Raw genomic sequence first — 24322 nt, 5'->3', positions numbered from 1 at the left:
AACAAAAGTGGAAACTTTCTTCTCAAGAACACTAATGTTTTCCCAAGTGGCAATCTCTTCAATTCTATCTTTCCATTGACTTATGCTTGTTGACGCATATGATGACACGTATGTAGATCATGATAGTCGAGACTATGCTCTAGTTCATGCGGCTCGGTTGGAGGTTCAATGAAATCAATCAATATCTACTAGTCAATGATGTTTGTCGTCCCTATGCAAGCGTTCAAGTAAACGACGTACATGAAATACCGGATGAATGCGAGAGTGTGCAAGTAATGAGAGTTTTTAAGCCATATTTCCAACTCACTGGAGTATTTTAAAAGGCCCATAATATCTCAACGGTAACTAGGTGTTGAACGAATCTTTAGACGACTTTCTAAATGCTCTGGCACACGTAAAAATACATCTTTCCCTTTCGTGGAGGTAACTTGGTGATGTTTATCATCAACATACCTTTTGTACTTATTCCATGTTTGTCTAGCAAATGTCAACATCTCCATGTGGTCTGGAGGAATTCCTTGACTTGTTGAAGTTTCTTAGTTGTCAACCCCACCATAATTGGTGATCAAGGTTGAAAACCATACATAAGCATGAATAGATTTAAACCAATCGTCACATGCTTGGCACTATTGTAAGCAAACTCCAAACTAGATAAAAAACCTTTTCCATTGGATTGCTTCCTACTAGCGTATGTCCTCAGCATATCCTTTGGCAATAGATTATTACTTGTAAACTGCCTATCTGTCTCTAGATTGGTGGCAGTATGGATATTGAGTTGTTTCTTCCCAACCATTTATAGACGGTCCTCCAGAGATGATTGGTAAGTGTGGGTCACAATGACGCCCAGTAATCCATATAATCAATACAAATCATAAACAACCAACTTGGTTAACTTTAGAGATTGGAATAGTGTATTAGATAAACCATACAAAGTTTAGTCAACTTATCTACAAGCACCCAAACCGAGCCATGACCTCTTATGGTGATTGGTAGACCTACTATTAATCTCATAGAGGTACTGCACATACAGTGCGAATGCTTTATAAGCTTTTTAGACATGTAGTGCGGAATGTTTTATAAGCTATCAATTTCACGAATTTGCATGCCGCTCCAAATTTGCCTTTGCTAAACACTAGGGCCCATAACACTTAGTGTGCATGTAGTTAGCAAAAACGGATTTGAACATGCATGTCCATGACCATGATTGCCAATGCTTATGTTCACAGCACACAGGGAAAGAACTAAATACTTTCCATTGCAATCAAGTGAAAGTCGTGCTAACATACTTGGACCATAATAGTATGTGAAAATTAATCACATGTAGGTACCAATAATGAAACATTCTTATTAACAATACAAAGCCTTGCTATATGTGGCAACAACCATCCGTTACTGTTGTTTTATTGTACTTATAATCATAACAAGTCTTTCTCACTATCTGAAAATTTTGGGCCACTAAAATTGTTCATGACACAATGTGCTCAAAATGGCCTAATAAACGGATCTGACCAGCACCTAGGGGCTCTGTCGTGACACATAACTGGAATAACATGTGCCAATGTTAGTCCCAAAGACTCATGTTCTCCACATGTGGAATGTGTCTCATATAATGATGTTAAAAAATATGATACACATCAAGTATGAGATGTACTTGTCTGTCGAAGTATTTGTAAACACTCAATGACATGAGTGAGTGGGACCCTCATAGATCTTACTCCACATTAGCTGAACCAAACTCCATGAGCTCTAGACCATGTTACACACCATGTGACTATCACCATATGCCAAACAAAGCCCTACCATGTAGATCTATAATTGCAATGTGCAAAAATGTATCTGGTACACTACTATCCCAAAATTCTGCCCTCCTACATGACCTTGGCACGTGTTTGAAGAGCAAAATGGATGAAAGCATTCTATCATATGCATCTTACTTGTAAAACTCAATGAAAGCATATTCAGAAATTAATCTAAATGAAATCATATGCTTACCTAGAGATGGAAAATAACTCAAGTGCACTTTTCAAACGTGAAAGGTAGATTACCAAAAATCTAACCTCAAAAGACCCAATATGTCTTTGACATGTTAAATACTAAATGAGAGATTAGTGAAAATAAAAAAATATTGAAATGGTAACCCTAGGTGTTGCCTTGGCAATCCAAACCCCTTGGCTAGATTTAGTAACCCAAGGTGTTGCCTTGGCAATTCAAACCCCTTGGTAAGATTCTCCATGGGAACTCCTTAAACTCTTAGTTAACAATGATGAACACAGTCTATTGTGTTCAATAGTGATTGTAATCAACTTGTGAAGTTGAACTTATCCTCTACCCCTTGGCAGATTGAAGACTTCTTTTCTTGAAAGTACAATTGTGAAGAGATCAATCAATGACCATCAACACTCATGGAGTGATTTGGTCTTATTTGGGTCATATGCCTAGAAATTGTCATAATAATCAATATCTAATTCTCCTAAATGATTTTCTCATGTTAAACTGATCATTTAATATGGGGAAGTGCTAGGGGAGAAAAAGCTAGAATATTGGTTAAGTTAGCAGACCGGCCACAGTAGGGATCCAAAGGAGGGAAAATAGGGATCCAAAGGGGGGGCCATCTGCAAAAGAGCTACGTGCACCAATGGGCTTAAAAGACCCTAAGGCTAAGCCCATTAAGACTTCTAAAATGCTAAGGTTCCAAAATTCAAAGGTTGTGTCCAAATGTCAAACATTAGGGAAATTGGATGCTTTGTGTGTGCCCTAAAAGTCTTCATCCATCCCTACATAGGAGGAGGCGAGCCTTGCAAGTAGGGGATGAGAGAGAAAATCACACACACACACACACACACACACACAAGCTCCCTTTACACAAAGGGAATGAGGGACACATGTCAGCTCCCTAGCCCAGATGCCCACAAGGTGTACTCAAATCCTATTGGATGGCCTTGGAGGTGGACCAATGAGAATTAGGCTAGAGTAAATATAGTTTAATTAATTTAAAAACGCCTTATAAAAGAACCAATGGGAATTAAGCTCTCTAGAAGACTACTGGATAGTCTCCCAAGGGGTCCAATGAGCATTCAACATCCCAATGGCTTGCCTGATTCCTATTGGCCAGGAGGCAAAGGGGTCCAATGAGAGTTTAGTTGCATTTATTAATTACCTAAGCTCTCACAAAAGGGGAAAGGGGGACACATATCAGAAGGCTATCACTTATGCTGCTTAATTACCATTGGCTAAGCCTAGGGAGGTCCAATAGGATGCTAGCAAGAGCAAATAGCAAGAGGGGTCGACCAAGAGAGAGAGAGAGGGGGCTGATTTTTCAAAGGCATTATCACCTACACACTCACACTAGCTCATGTGTGGAGTAAGAAGACTCTCTCTCCTTCTCAAGCTTTAATAGAAAGCTTATCACCTACTCCAAGCTTGTGAGAAGGGAGGCCTACACCAACAACTCTTGGCTTTGTGATGCAAATCCAACCAAGAGCCAAGCTTCAATGCATGCTCATCTCCTCTACCATGCTAATTACTAAGCTAAGCTATGTTAATATGAGTGATTATGTGAGGAGATGTACATCTTTCTTGTAAGAATACTCCTTCTTCCTCTCAATCTACTCTCATACCCCGCTAGCTTTCACCATCTTCGAAGGTGTGTGAGGTCTTGGGTCTGAGACCGTGAGGGAATTGATGTTGTGTTTGATAAGTGTTTTGCTTAGTGCATGAAGTTTCCATCTTCATTGCCCTAGCTAGTATTGAAGGAACACAAAAAATTGTATTGTAAAATGTCTCTCTTGATGGGAGAAACCATAGTACAAAGCCTTTTGGAGGGGGGACCGGCTCCATGTAAATCCGGTCCTCAACTGTTGTCAATAGTTGAATTTCTCTCTCTTTTGAAGTATTGTTCATGCTATCTAACTAGGTGTTATGCTTTTTGTTGCTCTCTCCACCCAAGCACTCTTGTTATTCTCATTAGGAATCTATTCTAATGAAATGCTCACTATGTTCATGCTATTTTCCGCTACACACAAGTTGCTAAACCATTCAAAGTTACATTGGTATCAGAGCACAAGGTTTGTCTTTTCGTGCTCAAGAAGGGAGGTCCTCAAGCTAGCTATAAATGTTTTTGGTAGTATTAATTGCATGTGAGTAAGTAGAATAGGTTTTTTCAGCCTTGCAGTGCGCTTGCCTTTGTCCAGTTAACGGGGCATCACCGTCGAGAGCTATGGTCTTAATAGTGGAGTCCTACGGGGCTTGCCTACGGCTTAACCACTATTGAGCCATTAGAAGCTTGACAGGAGCCGATGTTGTTTTGGTGTTGAACGACCCTCTCTTCTATTCCTTGCAATTAATGGTATTCGAGCCATGGGTACAGTAGCTTGAGTGCTTTTTCTAAAGGGGTAAAGAGGAGTAGCAACTAGGGCTTGAAGTGCCAAAGTACACCTAAAAAGTTTACACTTAAAAGTTGTTAGAATGGCTGACAATAGTAAAGAGAGTGAAATTAATGTTGATAACTTTGATTTTGCTAATGAGCAAGCTACTAATGATGCCCCGATGCTTGTTAACTATCTTATTTCTAGGCTTCAACAAGCCATGGGCAATCCATCCCTCCAAAGTGAAGTGCAACGGCAGCTTATTGCTCATGGGATTCTCCAAGCTCCCCACCTTGACGAGAGAGCACCTAATAAGCCTCCTTGCGAGACTTCCAAAAGAGGCCTCTCTCCGATTTGGGAAGAAGAAGAAAGCTAGTAAAGAAAAGAAGCATGCTCATCAAGAAATGCACAATGATGCTGCAATTACTGATGGAATTTGCACAAAGTGTGCGAGCTAAGTATTGTATCTCAATTTTGTAGAAGTAGTATGAAAAGTTGGTGTGGCTTTGGCTATGAAGACAAGGGTGACACATGAGATTTGTCACCTTGAAAGAGTCCATGAAATTTTCAAAGTTGAGAGCGACGGAGCAGATGGTCATGAGAAAATTTACAAGCTACAAATTTGCAAGGAGTCAACATGCATGTGTAAAGAATTCTCTGAGCGCGTAACATGAAGATGACCCTACCTTACATGTAAACACCTATGTTTTGTGTTCTTATGTATCTTAAGATTAAGTCACAATGAGAATATGTTCATCGCCAAGCATAGTTCTTCAATGCTTTGTTTAGAGAAAGGGCCTATCTTAACCTTGACACATAAGCCTATTTAAAATATAGCTAAGAACAGAACCCGAAATCTTAGAATAGCTTATATACTTTTATAAATGTGAGATTTTTATGGTAATCGCCTTACAATCATTTTGTGTTTTGTGGGATTTAATTTCTTGACTGCCATTGAATGGATTGTACATGCAAATGTATTTTTTTATTTATTGTTAAGATTAGACCCCCAATAAAAATTATGGCTTGTATGTTTTAAATTCTACATTTTTGTAGTGAAAAAAACACTTGAACGCTATAAATTCCCAAAAGATTGCTCTTATTTTCTGATAGATTGGGTTGCTTCCTATTTCTCATCCCTCTCCCTCACTCTAAATCTCCCTCTCACAGTTGATTACTAGACACCTCTCTCTCTCTCTCTCTCTCTCTCTCCCCCCGGCGCGCCCCACAATTATATTTGAGCCATACATGACATTCTACAACCTAGAGATGGCCTTACCTATGGCATATAAGCTAATTACAACCATGGTTGAAGGGCCACATGATAAGGGGATCACTATGGATGTCGATTCAACCATGATGGCTTGTATTCTTTATCGTGGATAGACTCCACATGATCTCAAGTCTATTTGGCACTCATCATTGCCTTCACATGATCCAAAATCAGTGGGATACATTTCAAAATGATAAAAATTTCTCTCAAGTCAATGTATTTGCATGTTTGCCTTGGCTAGTTTCACTCTCATCAACTCCGTCAACAACACGATATTGCTAGGGAAAGGAGGCAATTGTGAGCCATGTTCCATTAAGAAAAATGCTACACCCTGCATTTAGAGACAAAATTTTGTAATATGCATGGAATTTTGCTGACATATTCTCTTGTGACTTGCCAAAATATGTACTATTAGTGGAAGTTGAATCTCTCTAGTCTCTCAAGAAACCTCAAAGCTAGATTTTATGAAATGAAACATTGAGATAAAATCTAATTTTTTTATAATTGTAGTATTATCTATTTCATCTTTTCATCATGAAAAATCTAATACAATTGATTATATATGTAAATTCCCCCTCCTTTAATATTTTACACTATTTTTGTCAAAATCTAGGCTTGAATTTTCCTTTTTCTCATGCTCTCAAGCGGCATTTTTGAATTTTGAAGCAGGACAAATATAAGCTGAGACACACTTTTTCCCAAACACTGATTTTAGCAATATGCGGCTAGATGGTGGCAATGACAAGTTTGTGCAAATATATATAGATGGGCAATGCACAATACTTAAAGAATGTAGATGAGAGGGCCCTGATAGATCATCTCATCCATGTGGCAAGGTGATCATTCCACCATTCGGCCCCACCGCAAGTGTATAGGGGTAAATAAGGCAATTTGGATGCAAGAAAGTGTCGGTCGACTGCCAAGCCTTACTATATCGATGCTAGCAAAGCAAGAACCACATACATAAAATGTCAATCTGTGGGACATAGCTGACCCAACTAGTGCATGGAGGCTACAAGAGATAGCTAATCTCTCGAAAAACCCAAGTATAGTGTGCTCTCACCTAGATCGGTCTCAGGTGTATTCAGACACCAAAACCCCCTTTCCTTACCTCAATCTGTGGGACATAGCTGACCCAACTAGTGCATGGAGGCTACAAGAGATAGCTAATCTCTCGAAAAACCCAAGTATAGTGTGCTCTCACCTAGATCGGTCTCAGGTGTATTCAGACACCAAAACCCCCTTTCCTTACCTCAAGCTTGGTCCGATGAATTTGTATAGCTACGGTGCTTTGAATGCAACAAAACTTAATGCCTAGCATGTGCATAGTATCCTCAACATGCCTAGGTGCTCAAAAGTTATTTCTGACACTCTAGTAAAATCGCACCTAAGATAAATAGCATGTTTACAGAAGCCTAATATGTTGATTTCATGTAGTTATAGTGCTCCAAATGCGACAAAACTTACTATCTAGAATGTGTAGAGTCCTCAATCATTCTCGTGTGCTCAATTGTCTTTTTGACACTTGAAAAAAATTGCGCATAAGATAAACAACCTATTTTAGGTCAGTCGGTTTCGGACTCTGAAGCACTATAGCTTCCTTAGGACATACTCTATCTATTAATTCTCTCTTTTTTGTTTTTAATATAATCCTACCTTTTTTTTAAAAAGGAGCATTTTAGGAATTTTGAAAAAATGGAAGAGCATATTGGGACTTTGGCCAAATATGAAGGATACATTGAGAGATTTTCAAAATTGAGGGGTATATTGGGAATTTCCTCAAATACCAAGGGTATTATGGTAATTTCCATTAAAACTATCAGTTTCAGCTAGAGGAGGAAGGTCACTACGGAGGGCTGCTAATTAGCAAAGATATTAGCAACAAGTACAATTGTGTGAGAACTAGCCCTCCCTCACTACAAGAAGCAGCTGCTCATGATGTTATTGCATTTAACAGGTTTAGAGTCTTTCTTTTCATTCTGAATACCCACCATGCCAAAGCAAATATCGAGCATGGATGTTGATACGTGCAATGAGCATGCTTAGAAAGCCCACCCATCAAAGCTTTCTTTTAATGAGCAGAAGGGCAAAAGAAATAGTGCACCATTGCAATTCTGATTCTCATGTCCCACAAGACTCTATAAGGCACATTTTATCAACTTTTAGCTGCCAATATGGATTTATGAATCAGAATCGTAGAGAAATGGGGCATTCATAACACATGCATAAACCTCGCAAGCATCACAAACATCCATTGAGAGGTTGCATCCATGTAACTTTTCTCTATCTATAGGATCAATGGCAAAAAAAAAGAGCTTAGAAAATACTGCAGAATCACCTTGTTTTTCTTTGCACAAAGATAAAATGCAGCTACAGTAAATACGTCAGGCCTACTAAAGTCAACATTGCGCTTGCGAGAGGCAGGTAAAGCAGCAACAAACCTCTGCTTGAACATGCTTGTCAAAGAGGAGTTTATCAGGAACTGAAAAGGCACATAAATTATATAGCTCACTCAGCCAAACTAAACAGCAACAAGCTCTCGCACATCCAAAGCGGGCCTGCAGCCATTAAGATCTTCAGGAAAGCCTCAAAACACTTATCTACAACTTTCTCTGTTTTTGCAAGGCTCAAAGAGAATGACAATCGGCTCGCTCTAAAAAACGGACTCTATGTCCAGTTGGCAGCCACGCCAGCCGTTGGCAGCCTAGTCAGCAAAAACGCCGGGTCCAGAGCAGTCAGGAAAACCGGCGGGTCCAACGCAAAAGGGGGCGGGTCCAGCCGATGCCTTTTCCAGCCGAGGCATTCAAGCCTTTTCCTGGCGAGGCATTCAAGCCAGCCAAGCTTTCATTTCCTCGCTTCCTCTCTCTCTCTCTCTCTCTCTCGTTCTCAGACTGAGAATTCCTTCCTGTGCAGCGCTGAGAGTCCTCTCTCTCTCTCTCTCTCTCTCTCTCTCTCTCTCTCAACCCTCAAAGCCTCTTATCAATGGTACCGTCATGGCGAGCTTCGTAAAGCCAGAGAGCTCAAGCCGTCCCTCACCGAGCTCCTCAAGCTTGGAATTATGCGTGACTCCATCGACAATCCGCGCACTATGACCCAAGGCACCACAGGCGACTGTCTCTCCCGACTCTTGCAACATGAGAAGAGCGGCGATGTCACGCATCGACGCAAATGATGCTATCGCAAAAGCTCGTCGGTTGGGCCAATTTTACGTTCGAAGGGAGACCAATGAGGTATGAGAGTAAATTAAATTAATTGAGGGAGGAAATGGTTTGTGTGCATGTGGATGCGTGTGTGTGTGTGTGTGTGTGTGTGTGTGTGTATGAGAGAATGAGAGAGAGAGAGAGAGAGAGAGAGAGAGAGAGAGAGTACAATGTAAACAATTAGTTCAAAAAATTACAAACTGTTGAATGAGATACAATGTCTGAGTGTGTGTGTGTGTGTGTTTTTAAATGAAATGATTTGTTAACGTCTTCAAGGGTCAAAGTGTGTGTGTGTGTGTGTGTGTGTTTTTTGAGAGTTGAAACCAAATGATTTGTTAACGTCTTCAAAGGTCAAAGTGGCTTGTGTGATGAAATGAAATGATATGTTAACGTTTTCAAAAGGCAGAATTGTGTGAGAGTTAGAGAGTTGAAATTAAATGATTTGTTAACGTCTTCAAAGGTCTAAGTGGCTTTTGTGTGTGTAAAGGAAATGATCTGTTAAAGGAAAAATTGTGCAAAGGGATGAAATGAAATCATCTCATAACGTCTTCATCCCGCAAGGTTGACTTGTGGGACGAAACAATTTGAATTTGGCGAATCGAATACAATGTTTGAGTAAATACAACGCTAAGATTATGCATTAGATTTAAGCTTTACTTTGTGTCACCATGTTTGCAAACGGTTTAGGGTTGTGCTCGAGCAACAACACCCACATATGTACAACCATACTCTTGCTTAAACATACATATGCACAAGCATACACATGCATAAACTTTGTACCTTGTTTATGCATGTGTTTGTACCTTGCACATGTACGTTTAAGCACTTTTAGGTCTAATATACACAATCATAAACATGTCTTGATACGCATAATCAACGCGCATACCCATGCAAGAACAATTTTGCACTTGCATGTGTAGGTTTATTCAAATATGCATGTTCGTACTGTATGCATGGGTTTATGCATGTGTATGTTTATGCATGGGTATGTCTATGTCCATGTACGTTTAAGCAATTTTATGTCTAATATAGACAAGCATAAACATGTTTAAATATGCATAATCATCGTGCATACCCATGCAAGAATAACCTTGCACATGCATGTGTAGGTTTATTCAAATGGTGACGCTCGTAAAGTATGCATGGGTCTATGCACATGTATGTTTATGCATGTGTATGTCTATGCCCATGTACGTTTAAGCAATTTTAGGTCTAATATACACAAGCATAAACATGTTAAAATATGCATAATCATCGGGTTGTTCGTGCATACCCATGCAAGAACAACCTTGCACATGCTTTTTATTCGTAATGTATGCATGGGTCTATGCACGTGTATGTTTATGCATGTGTATGTCTATGCCCGTGCACGTGTTAAAATATGCATAATCATCGTGCATACCCATGCAAGAACAACCTTGCACATACTTGTGTAGGTTTATTCAAATATGCATGATCGTACTGTATGCATGGGTCTATGCACGTGTATGTTTATGCATGTGTATGTTTATGCCCATGTACGTTTAAGCAATTTTAGGTCTAATATGCACAAGCATAAACATGTTTAAATATGCATAATCATCGTGCATACCCATGCATGAACAACCTTGCACATGCTTGTGTAGGTTTATTCAAATATGCACGTTCGTAATGTATGCATGGGTCTATGCACGTGTATGTTTATGCATGTGTATGTCTATGCCCGTGCACGCGTTTGCTTATGCAATGCAATGGTTTATTCAAATATGCATGTTTGTAATGTATGCATGGGTATGCGCACGTATATATTTATACATGTGTATGTCTATGCCAATCTACGTTTAAGCAATTTTAGTTCTAATATACATAAGCATAAACATGTTCAAATATGCATAATCATCGTGCATAGCCATGCAAGAACAACCTTGTACCTGTGTGTGTAGGTTTATTCAAATATGCATGTTCGTAATATATGCATGGTCTAAGCACGTTGGAGAGGGGGAATAGGGAACACACCCATCACATAAAATACCTGCCTCTCTATAGCCCAGGGATTCCACAACACCCCTAACCTCTCAAAAAACACCTTCAAATTGGCTTATTTGCATTAACAACTCCGCTTTAGCATACAAAACAACTACCTCACACCTTGCAAAAAACACCCACAACACAAAAACACCCACACTGCTCAACTCACCCTTCCGAATCACAAAACACTCCTAATCTGCCCTCTCGGTAGCACCTCTCGAGCTGCAGGCAAACCCTCTGCAAGCAATGGCCAATACGGCGAAGGGCGAGAGAAGAGGAGGGGGATGGGGAGAAGCAACACACGAGATTGGGGCAAACGAGTGGTATTATTGCATAAGGAGTAGTACAACCAACGTATGCAGCTTCAATGGCAAGCTTAGCAACACACAAGCTTCAAGCTTCCACTCACACACACAAGCGAAAAAGCCACATTGGTCCAAAGACCCTGGTCCAAAAGCCCCTAAAAAATTAACAAAACCTCCTTTTATAGGGGTGTGCCTAAGATTCCCAAAAAAGAAAAATGGGGTCCCCTTCCATGTCGTGCACTTCATTTGGAGTTCTTTTTAGCATTTGATTGCATTGCCAACACTTGGCATAGTTTAGTTTTGGACACACTTGCATGGTGTACACCTTAGGATTTGGTCCTTTCCCTTTGCCCGGCCGCCCGGACTTCCTTTTTGGCCTTTGAGCGCCCTTGGCTTGGCTTACATCTTCAACCCTTGTCGGCACCTCCTTTACAGCGGGACCCCTCCCCAATAGCGATGTCGCTATTGGGGGGGGGGGGGAGGGGGCGCTTCTCCTCAAAAAATTTTGGCCCCTTACGGGCGCGGGCATAGCCCCTACTGCATGCCACATCATCAATGAACTCAACCACCGCGGGCGCCACCGCCACCCCGCCTCGCTGAAACTGCCACCCAAAATAACCGCCATATGCCAAACACCGCGCCACACGCAGCGCTACACCCACGGACGCCATGGCCAAGGAGCTCCCAAGGAGCCCACTCCCTTGTTGTGTACCATGGAGAGGCCATGCCTCACCCTATATACCACGGAATTCTGACCCCGGACTGCGCATGTGGGATTTTAATACAGCCACGTGGCGGCCCAGGAGGCCATAGCCTGTTGAACAACAAAACAACCCCTTTATTTTTTGTAACAAAAAATCCTTTTTAGCCTACCTTTGCCTGGCTCCCATACTTAGCTCCCACCTCCTTCTGCCAATGTGTAACCACCAACTGAAATGCCACTTTCTTGGCTCCAACCACACCCTCCATCTTTGCATTTTGATTCATCGGTACCCTCGAACCAAGGCTCTCAAAAAGTGGAAAAATCATCTGCAATCCAATCTGGTCAAAGGCACCCCAGCTTCCGACTACCATATCTTTTCGTTCCTGACTCCGTTTGGCATGCAGTGACTTCTTGCTAGCTCCATATGATGTACTCCCTGCACTAGAACTTTGTTGAGGCTCAAAGGATGCCGGATGGCACATTCTCCAATGCGGCCAAGTGGGCTCAGACCCGGCCCTCGGGAAAACTTCAACTGATCATATCTTACAAACCATGGCTCCGATCCGCAATCCGAAAAGACGGGTAGGCTCCATGAATTGAGCTCTACACATCTACACCTTAAGTTCCACTTGGATCACCTGTCCCCAGCTGCCCTGTCCGGCAAAAAACTGCAAACCACCAAAGCTTCAACCTTCAATAACTTGGGCTCCATAGCTCGGTTTGATGAGTCGTTTGGACCCGTTCATTCAGCACTTCAAGCTCTTCATTTCTGGACCCAAAGGCTGCACTTTGCATCTCCTTCATCTGCTACCCCAATTAGCCCCTTATGTAGCCTTTCTTGGCCTATAAGCCGCATCATGCATACACTTTCGCTGCTACCTGCTATCCCGTGACCTTCCTGGCCGCTCCAGTCCTTTGCCATGCTTCTGCTTGCCTGCACACATTTTTCCATGCCACCTTCTAGAGTCGACACACTTTGGCTGCACCAACGTGTATGTTCATATCTAGCCTTGTGTGTTTATTCATGTGGCAAGGTTTATACATGTGAAAGGTTTACTAATGACATGGGATGATTAATTGATGTAGTACAAGGAGCTTGTTTATTCAACCTTAAATTGAAATATATTCTATTGCAAACTCACGGCATGTCAAGACCTATGACCAGGCATTGTAGGCATAGTAGGCAGAAAGCGTATGGTACGCCACCTCTCAAAAAGGCATGGACTCCGTGTGGAAATCCCCGACCAACGCCTTGCTCAGAAACATACTACGAGTGGAGATAATAAGGACATAGACTCAGCAAAGCGTGCATTGCGATCTTTCAACCCATCCCTTCCACACAACTCCAAGCTAGCCCATGTCTTCATAGCCGGTTACATGGAGTGCAAGAAAGGGAAGAGAGAAGAGCAACCACTCGATGAAGGTAAAACAAAGAATCTTACTCAAGCATCTTCTTGTATGTATGTTGTGCTTTACACATTTCTTTAATCATTATGATTGGTGGTTGCAGTTGATTTGGTCACCCCTCCTCATGTACAAAGACATGAAGGGGGGGCTCACATTCTTGAAGGTGTACTTCACGAGGTAGCGCCCGACATGAACGCATTGGAAGAAAACATAGTACAAGTAGCTCAAGTGGTGGACAACTCCATTGATGCAGAGGATGAAGGTCCTATCATTGTCGACCATGTCGTGGCGGGCCCTAGCAAGGGTAAAAGGCCTCGTAAAAAAGTGTCAAAGAACGATCTTGTTGCTACCTGAAGACCTACAAGATTGAATACATGTGGAGTTTAATGTTGCTTTGTGTTAAAGCTATGTGGAATTCCTTTTATTTGCCATGGGCAAAAGACAATTGTTTCCTTTGTTAATTCATGGTGTTTTGGTTTATATCACTTAGCTTGCTCTCTCTCTCTCTCTCCATCTCTCTCTCTCTCTCTCTCTCTCTCTCACACACACACACACACACACACACACACACACACACACACACACACACACACATCCACACATACACACACACACACACACACACAGCTTGCATGAGCAAAATTCGCCCACACCCACACTTAAGTCTCTCTCTCTCTCTCTCTCTCTCACACACACACACACACACACACACACAGAGCTTGCATTAGAAAAAGTCTCTCTCTCTCTCTCTCTCTCTCACACACACACACACACACACACACACACACACACATAACTTGCATGAGCAAAAGTCGCCCACACCCACACTTAAGTCTCTCTCTCTCTCTCTCTCTCTCTCTCTCTCTCTCTCTCTTCCCCCCCCCCCCCCCCCCCCCCCCCCCCCCCCCCCCGCAAATAGCTTGCATGGGCATAAGTCACATATTAAGCATTACCACAAGTATGATACAATGGAATGTTACAACACATATGGGGTTTCTGTTTTGGCTTTCTTATCCAATTTAGCTTGCATGGACACTCTCTGCTGTTTCTTGGGCCTGGTAAAGGGATGCACACCGCTCTCTTTCTTTCTTTTAGAAGATCTTTTCTCAATGAATGGCTTTGCCCTCTTTAGGGTATTGCCAAAGCCATCCTCCATAGTGGAAAAAGCTGCCATGTCATGCTGTGCCTTCATCAAGTTCACATGGGCCAATGTGCGTCTTAGTCGATCATATGCTTCCTTAATGAGTGCTTTGTCTCCTTCCACTGTCACTAACAATTCATCAAAGATTTGCCGTAGTGGTTGAATGCTCACCTTTGATGTCGAAGAATCAACGTGTTCATGCTCCACTTCCTCAATGGGTAAGCCCATGTTGGTAGGAGGAGACTCCACACTAGAGAACGCTTTTGTGTGGGCCTCCATTCTTCCTCTTGGTTGCCTGCCTAATTGCCATGATTCATACATGTCCATGCATTGCTTCACAAGTGAGGCTTGGGTATCTCCTCTCATTAGCATGACCTTAATTTGATGCTTGCATATATTCCCTTGCTTAGCCCACTTACAAGTGCAACATGCCCATTCACAATCGACGTTGAATACAGTGTACCCTTGGCCAGGGGATGAAACAATTTCCACCAAGGCCACCCCCTTGGAGGAATCCACGAAGGTGACATGCCCATCAGGAATTTGAAGTGCCCGCTGGTAGGAGTTCTCAACAACCACCTCTATGGAATTGTTGCGCCTGAATCCATTATCCTTCAATTGTTGAATGAACCAATAGTGGGGCAAGCAACTAGTGGTGAGCTTGTGCAAGAGCCAATCTACACGCCGAGCCACTAGCCTTTTTGTGGCACCAAGGAACTTAGACTTTAATTGGCCATGATATGCCTCGATGGCACCATTCGCATCTTGTCCATCATGAGGAAAATTGAGTGTTGCACGCACCCACATTTCTGTGCCATAAGGGAAAAAAAGGGTAAGACAAATTGGCATAAGGATAGGGATACGTAAGATATCTGTGATGACATTGTCTCACCTATCTTGGGCTCCCAATAGGTCTTTAGGTACATGATGAACTCAATTTCTTGGCTATATTTTTTGTAGAAGGACTCGAGCATCAACTTTTCCTCCTCCTTCGTGACCTCCTCCCTTGTACATGCACCCTGCATATTCATAATTGCCCCCAAAGCCCTAAACATCTCTACTGTTTTTGGCCAGTCCTTGACCTTTCTAATAAGATGTTTTAGCCAACATTTCTTAACATGCCACAAACAAAGTAGAATAGGTTGATGGAAAACAACTCTGCTTGACAAACCCCATTGACCTTTGTAAGTGCATGCCTCAACCTAGTTATTCAATGTAAACCATAAAGTTTTGGAAGGTCTATACCTTAGAGCAGCAATCTCTTGCTCTGCATCATCAACCATAAATGCTCTAGGCTCCCAAGACTTGTGGTGGTCAAGCATGGAGTTCCTAAAGCAGCTCAACCAGGTTCGAGTGCTTTCAAAGGTGGCTGATGATGTTAGGACCCATGCAATGGGGACACCATTACGATGGCTATCAAACACAAGGATAGTGTAAAGATTGAACTGCAATAAACATTTGGGCATGATTTATAAATTGCCTTAATGAAAAAAACCTCCCGATGCAAGAGAGGAAAACCACATAATGCAAGAGACAAATGCTACCTTGTATTTATTGGTGCCGAAGGTTGCATCCATTGCAAGGAGATTTGCATTGCCGTGTTTGAAACACATCTCTCTTTGCCATGGAGTTTGTATTCCCAAAACAAAGTCCAAGGAGTTCTTTTCATCCTGATGTTGGTATACAAAAATATTGTCCTTGTTCTCCATGCACCATCTCCTGACACTCTCAGCATCATTGTCGTGCCATTGATATTCATCAATGGAGAGCTTTTGGCCGATATTCAGGACATCTTTTATGCTCAAAGAATCGTCCCTAACCATGGAGTACGCAGGATCCTTGGTCGTTTGAGTGTGCAATGCTTGAATGCGCTTTTCCATAACTTGTTGAGGTGAGAATCCACGAAACAGCATGTTCGCAACCCAAACTTTCTTGTGCATAGATATCCAAGGAGAGAACTTTGAAGAATCGCCATCATGAGAAGAACCATGGCACACCTCATCATCCCTATTCGTATAGGGGTGGATGTACGAAATGACGCCCACATCTGGCTCATTTGCCAATCGCTTAACTTGGAAGTGACATTGACAACCTCATAAAAGCATGCCTTTATTAAGAGGTGGACGCCTCTTCTTTTTGCCGCTTGATGGGCCCTGTGGGGATGCTTCATTACCATCTTCAAATGGTGCACCATCTCCCTCTATCACATAATCTTGTGTGTAAGAGATGATGTCTTTGGTCCAAATGCACACCAAAACCTGGTATGAAGAACACAAAATTCCTAATTGCATTGCAATTACCCAACATAACAATGTGATTAGAGGTTGAATGAAGTTGGAGATACACTTACACTTTCCGCTCAATCCACGTGTCGATAGTGATATGTTTAAGTTGTTCTGATGTTCGCCTATGGTGCGTGCTAATCTTGAAAGACGTAGGAAAATTCTTAGACTTTGCCTCGCCGGCTATGAAGTCATTCACTTGAAACCACGGAATTCGAGCTTCGCGCATTATTCGATACTTGGATTTTTCGTTGTATATATGCAACCATTGTAGTGATGAAGAATTGAAGATACCGGGGTTAGGAATTTGTAGATTCATCTTGAATTGAGACGTTGCAAGGAAGGGAATTAACACTTGCAATTCACATGAACGAAGTCATAGTAGGGATGCTGAGAGGCGGAGAGAGAGAGAGAGAGAGAGAGAGAGAGAGAGAGAGAGAGAGAGAAATCTCTTTGTGTGATGGTGATCCCATGAACCACCCAAAGTGAGATGCGCTGAATGTGTATGTGTGTGAATGTGTTTCATGTGTGTGTGTGTGTGTGTGTGTGTGTGTGTGTGTGTGTGTGTGTGTGTGAATGAGACAAGTCAGAGACCTGGAGGGCTTATTATTATATTAATACTAATAATGTTGCACTGGCAGCACTCTGACTACGAGAAAGAGCCAACAAAAGAGCCCTGGCAGCACTGCGACTACGAGAAAATGCCAACGAAGGAAGCGGTGCCAGATCGAGGTGTTGACACGATGCAGCCGTTTGCCTGCACGTTTCATTTGCCATGCTGGAGCCCAAGATGCGCGCTTTGACTAAGCTTGCGTGGCTGTGAACTGGCTTGCGTGGCTGCCAACTGGACTTCAGAGTCCGTTTTTTAGACCGAGCCACGACAATCCTGGTGACCCACTCGTACACGTCAAGGGGTCGGACACATGTAGTGGTGTGATGACATGAAGCTTCCTCCCCACCTTTTGCCCATCCCGCCGCCTCAAGCTGACATCGTTGTCTTCAAGCGGTTTACATTGCATCTCACGCAGATCCTCCTTGTGCATGGTTCAATTAATCAAGGTGCATGATAGCCATGCGCAAGGCATCCCGGCCAGCCTTCACTCGGCTCTCCTGTCCCGTGCGCTATTCTGAAGTGCAGCAAGTGATCCTCCTCGCCCACACACCTGCCCATAGAGAGAGAGAGAGAGAGAGAGAGAGAGAGAGAGAGAGAGAGAGAGAGAGAGAGAGAGAGAGAGAGAGAGAGAGAGAGAGAGAGAGAGAGAGAGAGAGAGCTGCTCATGGATTTGTCCCTCCTCCTCCTTGTCTTCCAGTCTCCTGTCCTCTCCCCTTCACCCATCGACCTCCTCCTCCTGATACCACCCTCGCCCTCACTGCAGTGTAGAAGGAGAGAGAGCTCATCTTCCTCTTTGTGCTACTTTAGCTGTCGTCCAACCTCCCTGCCCTACCCCCTAGCCTCCTCACTGCTGCTCCAGTTGTTGCCGTTGCGCTGTCATGTTCCCTAATACCCATCTGAAGTGCTACGTGCACGCAAAAGGCAGAGAGAGATGCGTACACACTGCCACCGCCAACCACTGCAAAATGGACACGAGATCAGCCCTCTGAGCGTGGCTCTTCAAGAAGAAATCTAGAGTGTCCACCAACGCCATAAAGAACCAGCCCACCGCGCGTCCCCAGAAGCTAGGCGACGTCCCCGTCTGTGGCTTGGCCCATGCCTGTTGCCGCAACTCATTGTAGCCGTGATAGAGCAACCCCATCCTACTGCACGTAGAAGGGCTCCGCCATGAACAACCCATTGCGGGAGCAACTGAAGTCGCATCCATGCACCAACGAAGGTGGCTTCTGGAACAAGCTCATCTACCCCTACCTGATGTGGCCACATGCTCTTGCCCATCTGCTTCCACAAGAAGAGAAAGACCATGCCGAAGCGGATGTTCTCCAGATTATACTCCGTCAGGTTGTAGGTGCCGTCGGACTTGACAAAGGTGTCCGTGAGATTCTGCAAAAAGGCGAGGTATTTGAGGTCCTTGGTGTGCCTCCACACTTGTTGAATGCCATAGAGTAGCACGTTCCACACCTCCTTGCCGAGCCCCGATGAGTTCCAGATCTGCAGCGCTGTGTGTACACACATAAATGAAACTACTAGAAACGAGGCCCAAGCAAATGCCACAGTGCGGCGTGCCACCTCTCCATGTCTCTCAACACTTGAGCTTACCCAAATTACGAGGGGCTTCATCATTTTCTTGCAACGCACTTGCCACAATGAGTACCCAGTGCCCGCTAACTTAGCTACAAAAAAAGAGTCCTGAAATTTTGTTTCTATTTTTAAACCTGAAATAGCTTATGGAATCGATCTTTTGTTTAGAATTTATAAACAAGAAGCCTAGAATTTTGTTTCTATTTTTTAGTCGGAATAAATTATGAAAGAGATCTTTTGTTTAGAATTCATAAACAAGACATCTCCATCATTAGATTTACACTCTCTTCATTTAAATGAGTGCCCACTATCGTATTTCAACCAATCAGTATTTTAGGCCTATCAAAAAATGCTTGAAAATACAATTTAATCTTTTTTCTATTTTAGTCAGCAAAAAGAGAAGGCATCTCTATAGCCTTTGCCCTTTGGGTAGGCCAAAAAATCACCTTTCTGATAAAAAATTTATTTTATGTTTGCTTAAGATAAAATTTTTCAAGATTTGAACTTTGACCACTTGAATAGGGTTCCTATGATAAGACAAAGTTGACCCTAGCTTCAAAATAAAAAATATTACCTTTTTGGTAGAAAATTTATCTTTTGTGTGCCTAAGATAAAATTCTCTAAAATTTGAACTTTGACCACTTGAATAGGGGTTGTATGATAAGACAAAGCTAACCCTGGATTCAAAAGAAAAAAATCACCTATTGGGTAGAAATTTATCTTATGTGCACCTAAGATGAAATTCTTCAAAATTTGAACTTTGACCACTTAAATAGGGTTCCTATGATAAGACAAAGCTAACCCTTTCAAAATAAAAAATATTACCTTTTTGGTAGAATATTTATCTTTTGAGTGTCTAAGATAAAATTCTTTAAAATTTGAACTTTGACCACTTGAATAGGGGTTGTATGATAAGACAAAGCTAACCCTGGATTCAAAAAAAAAAATCACCTATTTGGTAGAAATTTATCTTATGTGCACCTAAGATAAAATTCTTCAAAATTTGAACTTTGACCACTTAAATAGGGTTCCTATGATAAAACAAAGCTAACCCTGGTTTCAAAATAAAAAAATCACCTTTCTGGTAGAAACTTTATCTTATGTGCGTCTAAGATAAATTTCTTCAAAATTTGAACTTTGACCACTTGAATAGGGTTCCTATGATAAGACAAAGCTAACCGTGGTTTCAAAATAAAAAAATCACCTTTCTGGTAGAAAATTTATCATATGTGCGCTTAAGATAAAATTCTCCAAAATTTCAACTTTGACCATTTGAATATGGTTCTTATGACAAGATAAAGTTAACCTTGGTGTCAAAGTAAAAAATTATCTTTCTGATAGAAAATTTACCTTATGTGCGCCTAAGATAAAAGTATGCTAGATTTTGACCCTTTTCACTTTTTTCTTCACAGATTGATTTTCCACCAGTTTTATGATTTATCCACACCCTAGTTTCAATTTTTGCTGATTTGGGCTTTGACCAGGCCTTTCTGTGATCCAAATGTTTCCCAAATCAAGGAGAATTGTCTAATCAAGTTGGTCTACCACCTTGCAAGTTCACTTACATGGTGCCAAAATCTCACTTACAATGGTGCCAAAATTTCGGCCGACTGCCAAGCCTCACCGTATTGATGCTAGCAAAGCAAGAACCATAGACATAAAATATCAATCCATGGGACGTAGTTGACCTGACTAGTGCATGGAGGCTATGCAAGATAGCTAATCTCTCAAAAGACCCAAGTATAGTGTGCTCTCAGCTAGATCAATCTTTCCTTAACGCAAGCTTGATCCGATGAATGTATATAGCTACAGTGCTTTGAATGAAATGAAACTTAATGCCTAACATGTACAGAGTATCCTCAACATGCCTATGTGCTCAAAAGTCATTTCTGACACTCTGGAAAAATCACGCCTAAGATAAACAACATGTTTACAAAAGCTTGGTATGCTAATTTCATGTAGTTACAGTGCTCCAAATGCGACAAAACTTACTATCTAGAATGTGCAGAGTATCCTCAATACTCTAATGTGCTCAAATGTCATTTTTGCCACTTGGAAAAAATTACACATAAGATAAACAACCTATTTTAGGTTAGTTGGTTTCGGACTCTGAAGCACTCTATAGCTTCCTTAGGACGTGCTCTATCTATTCCTATGGTCAAAGACCAATTTAGATGCATGTATTGTGCGTAGGGAATGAAAATAGCTCATAGACAGACATGACTAAAACCACAACTTCATTGCGAGTAACTTACATAGAAAGAGAGAGCTTTCACCAGCGAGCGCATTGATATGCTCGGATTTGCAATACAACACTACAAGAGGGAGACACAAATGGTTGAAAAAGAAGAGAGCTCATAGGATTGTATTGCATCGTATGCTCGCTTTCATTATCCAAAACTTACAAAGCCCTTACAAAAGTTGGCTTTTATACCTTAGCCATAAGGTTTAAAATGTGAAATGTCCGGGTGTCCAAGACCTTTGAGGCTCCACAACTTACTGAATCTGCAACCTAGGCACACTAACTGACCTATTCTTTACATCTTGGAACTCTCATTGAGCCCATAACACGTTACATTTATCACAATGGCTAAATAAATCGAGAAATTACAATACATGGCCATTTTGGGAAAATGTGAAAAGTGTGTACCTCCAATATTCACTACTTCTTCATATTTATCTTCGATGTGGATTCATAAGGCTTTGATCTTTAGCAGATCTTGTTAACTGACTTCGTCTCCAATTAACAGAAACTTAAAGGTTTATGAACGTACAATTTTAATCTAGCCAACAAAGATAGTATCAATAAAATAAAACCTTTGGTGAAAAGGTAAAATAAGAGATAGAAAAACTACAAGAAGCTAAATTTATCTATGAAATTGATCATACATCTCTTGAGTCCCTTAAAATAAATCAATTTTTCAACTTATGCTGGTATCACCTTACTCAAAATATATAATGCTTAGGTGCTATGATCCTTGGATGTCTATTAGAACAACAAGTAGCCCATTTTTTACAAGGTCTAAATTCTACTATGAACACTCATCTTGAAACGAGACCAACTAACTAGCAAGACACTCTTCTAAGAGCCAAAACCCTTCGCCGAAGAAGCGACTAACTCTTAAAGTGAAAACAATGGGAGTCCAAGAAATGCTACTTGGGAAGAGTAAGCAATACTCCTCAAGGACTACCCCAACCTACTATTGATATGAAGACATGTAATTTTTTAAGTTGGGAAGGTTGTAAGTTACCTACCTTCTTATCCACTAAAATTTAGCATCCTTTTATTATAAATGGATCAAGGAAATTCCAAATTATATAAGTGATGATCTATTATGAATCCTAAGTTAAACATTACTTCACATAAAAACTATTTTCTCTGATATCAGATAAGTCATGACCCTTGAAACACAGATTGAAGATTTAATGGAACCTCAGACCTTTTTTAGATCTTTTGTAATCTACAAGGGTTGAAAAGAGGTTGAAAATCATTAATCCTATTAGCTAGAGCGGATACGATATCACATGGGATGAATATGGAGTCACATAGGGAGAGTGTGGCATTTTGATCAAGAAAGTGATCAATTGCAATGCTTGCAAGCCCTAGAACTTAACCAAATGGGCAATGTAGAAGCTGAAAGTGGCCTACAAGACCATACGTAACTCACGTGGGATTCACTAGTAGTAATAGGGGGTATGCCACTTGCGTGCAACAAAATTGCCTTTTTAACCCCTACATATGGGACCCTCCTATGTAAAATATATCCATTTGGCCGTAGAAAACCCCCCTATTGTACACTCACGTGATACCATACGGTAACCCTTAGTGAATCCCTTGTGACCTAAATGAGTCAACAAGCTTGGGTAAGTTTGAAAGCTGGGGGCTTGCTCCTACAATAGGGGGTAGCTTTTAGCAAGGTCCTTGCTTTGCAAAACCTACAAAAAGACCTAGTAACCTTACTCACACACACATGGTGTTGGACGTACTCTAGCTCACTTGAGGCCTATGCTTATTCCAAGAGAAGGGCATCCACAAACCACTTTGAGATTAATACCTCAAGTGGATTTACAAGGTCAAGTGTTATTATGCAAAATTTTCCTTAGGTACTCTATGCAACTATGCTAAGTCTCTCTTTATGTTAGAATCTCTGTTAATTATACACCTTGTTTCTTAAACAAGTCTAATTATGATAATCATTTTAATTCATTATGTGTGATTAATTTTAATTAGATAATTACGAATGATAATTATGCTTTTGTCATATATAATGCATCATTAATTTTTCTATTGTAATTCTATTTAAGAAAATTATTGACGAGCATAGTAAACATCAACTAAATCATAGCATAATTAGAAAAAACAAAGTTGAATTTTTTCTCTATTGTATGATTAAGAGAAATGCACCGTCAATTTTTAGTTACAAACCTAATTTTGGGCTATTAAAATAAAGGTAAATTACTTTTGTGAAAATTTAAGCTTAACTTTAATTTCTTGAAACCATTAGGATATTGAAAAGCTTGTTGATAAAGTTATGTTTCTTGATTTTACATTTTATTGAATTGTTTAGTTAATTTTAGAATTTCTAAGAAATAAGAATTCATCTTTAAAGGTATTCCTAATTCAAAGATTCCCTCAATATCAACAAAAATGATGTGCTAGTCTATAGCACGCAGGAACGAGCAATGAGGAAGGACGTAGATTTGCAACAGTATTAGGTGGACTTGAGAAGGATGGATACTATATATATATATATATATATATATATATATATATATATATATATATATATATATATATATATATATATATATATATATATATATATATATATATATAGAGAGAGAGAGAGAGAGAGAGAGAGAGAGAGCAAGGACACTTTAAAGAGAAGAAAACGCTAAAGGAAAAATAAAAGAGAAGAGAGACACAAATATACAATGTGAATTCGAACATCTCTTTGTATGGACACAAAAGTGCTTTTGACTTCCACCTTCATATGTCTTTTGACTTTCCACCTTCATCTGTCTTTTCATTTCCTAAACTTACCCTTCACTTATGCACTTAATATGTTTTGAAAGACTTTTTAACTTTTTGAGATTGCGGACATCTAATGATTCATATGACCATTTAAAATCAAACTCTTGTAATCAAACATTTCTTTTGACCTAAGTTTTTTTAACTTTAAATTATTTTTTAAACCTTAGATTATATTTAATTTGGCCATCTTTTGTTGAAATAATACCATAATTAGGTTAAAAAAATAGAAAATTAGCTTAAAAATTACCAATAGATTAGATCTAGTAGACATTTATTAAGATGACCAAATATAATTAGGAGAAGTTGGAATTTCAAAATTTTCTAATTATTATTAGCAACATTGCCTTTTTCATATCTAGATTGAATAGGAAGTTACAAGGATGTAAGGTCTGTGACCCGACCCAAAGAGAG

General features: G+C 40.7%; 2 pseudogenes; one reads left to right on the top strand and one right to left on the bottom strand.

Annotated features, from left to right (window-relative positions):
- The first annotated feature begins 8630 nt into the window (after positions 1-8630).
- On the top strand, positions 8631-13629 carry LOC147439433 (uncharacterized; annotated as a pseudogene).
- A 606-nt stretch (positions 13630-14235) lies between these two features.
- LOC147439432 (uncharacterized) lies at positions 14236-16707 on the bottom strand (annotated as a pseudogene).
- Positions 16708-24322: the final 7615 nt, after the last annotated feature.

The sequence above is a fragment of the Adiantum capillus-veneris genome, chromosome 16 (assembly GCF_014529385.1).
Source record: "Adiantum capillus-veneris isolate H3 chromosome 16, ASM1452938v2, whole genome shotgun sequence".
NCBI classification, from domain to species: domain Eukaryota; kingdom Viridiplantae; phylum Streptophyta; class Polypodiopsida; order Polypodiales; family Pteridaceae; genus Adiantum; species Adiantum capillus-veneris.
Note: the sequence above shows the minus strand (reverse complement) of the source record. Positions and strands in the feature narration are given on the sequence as shown.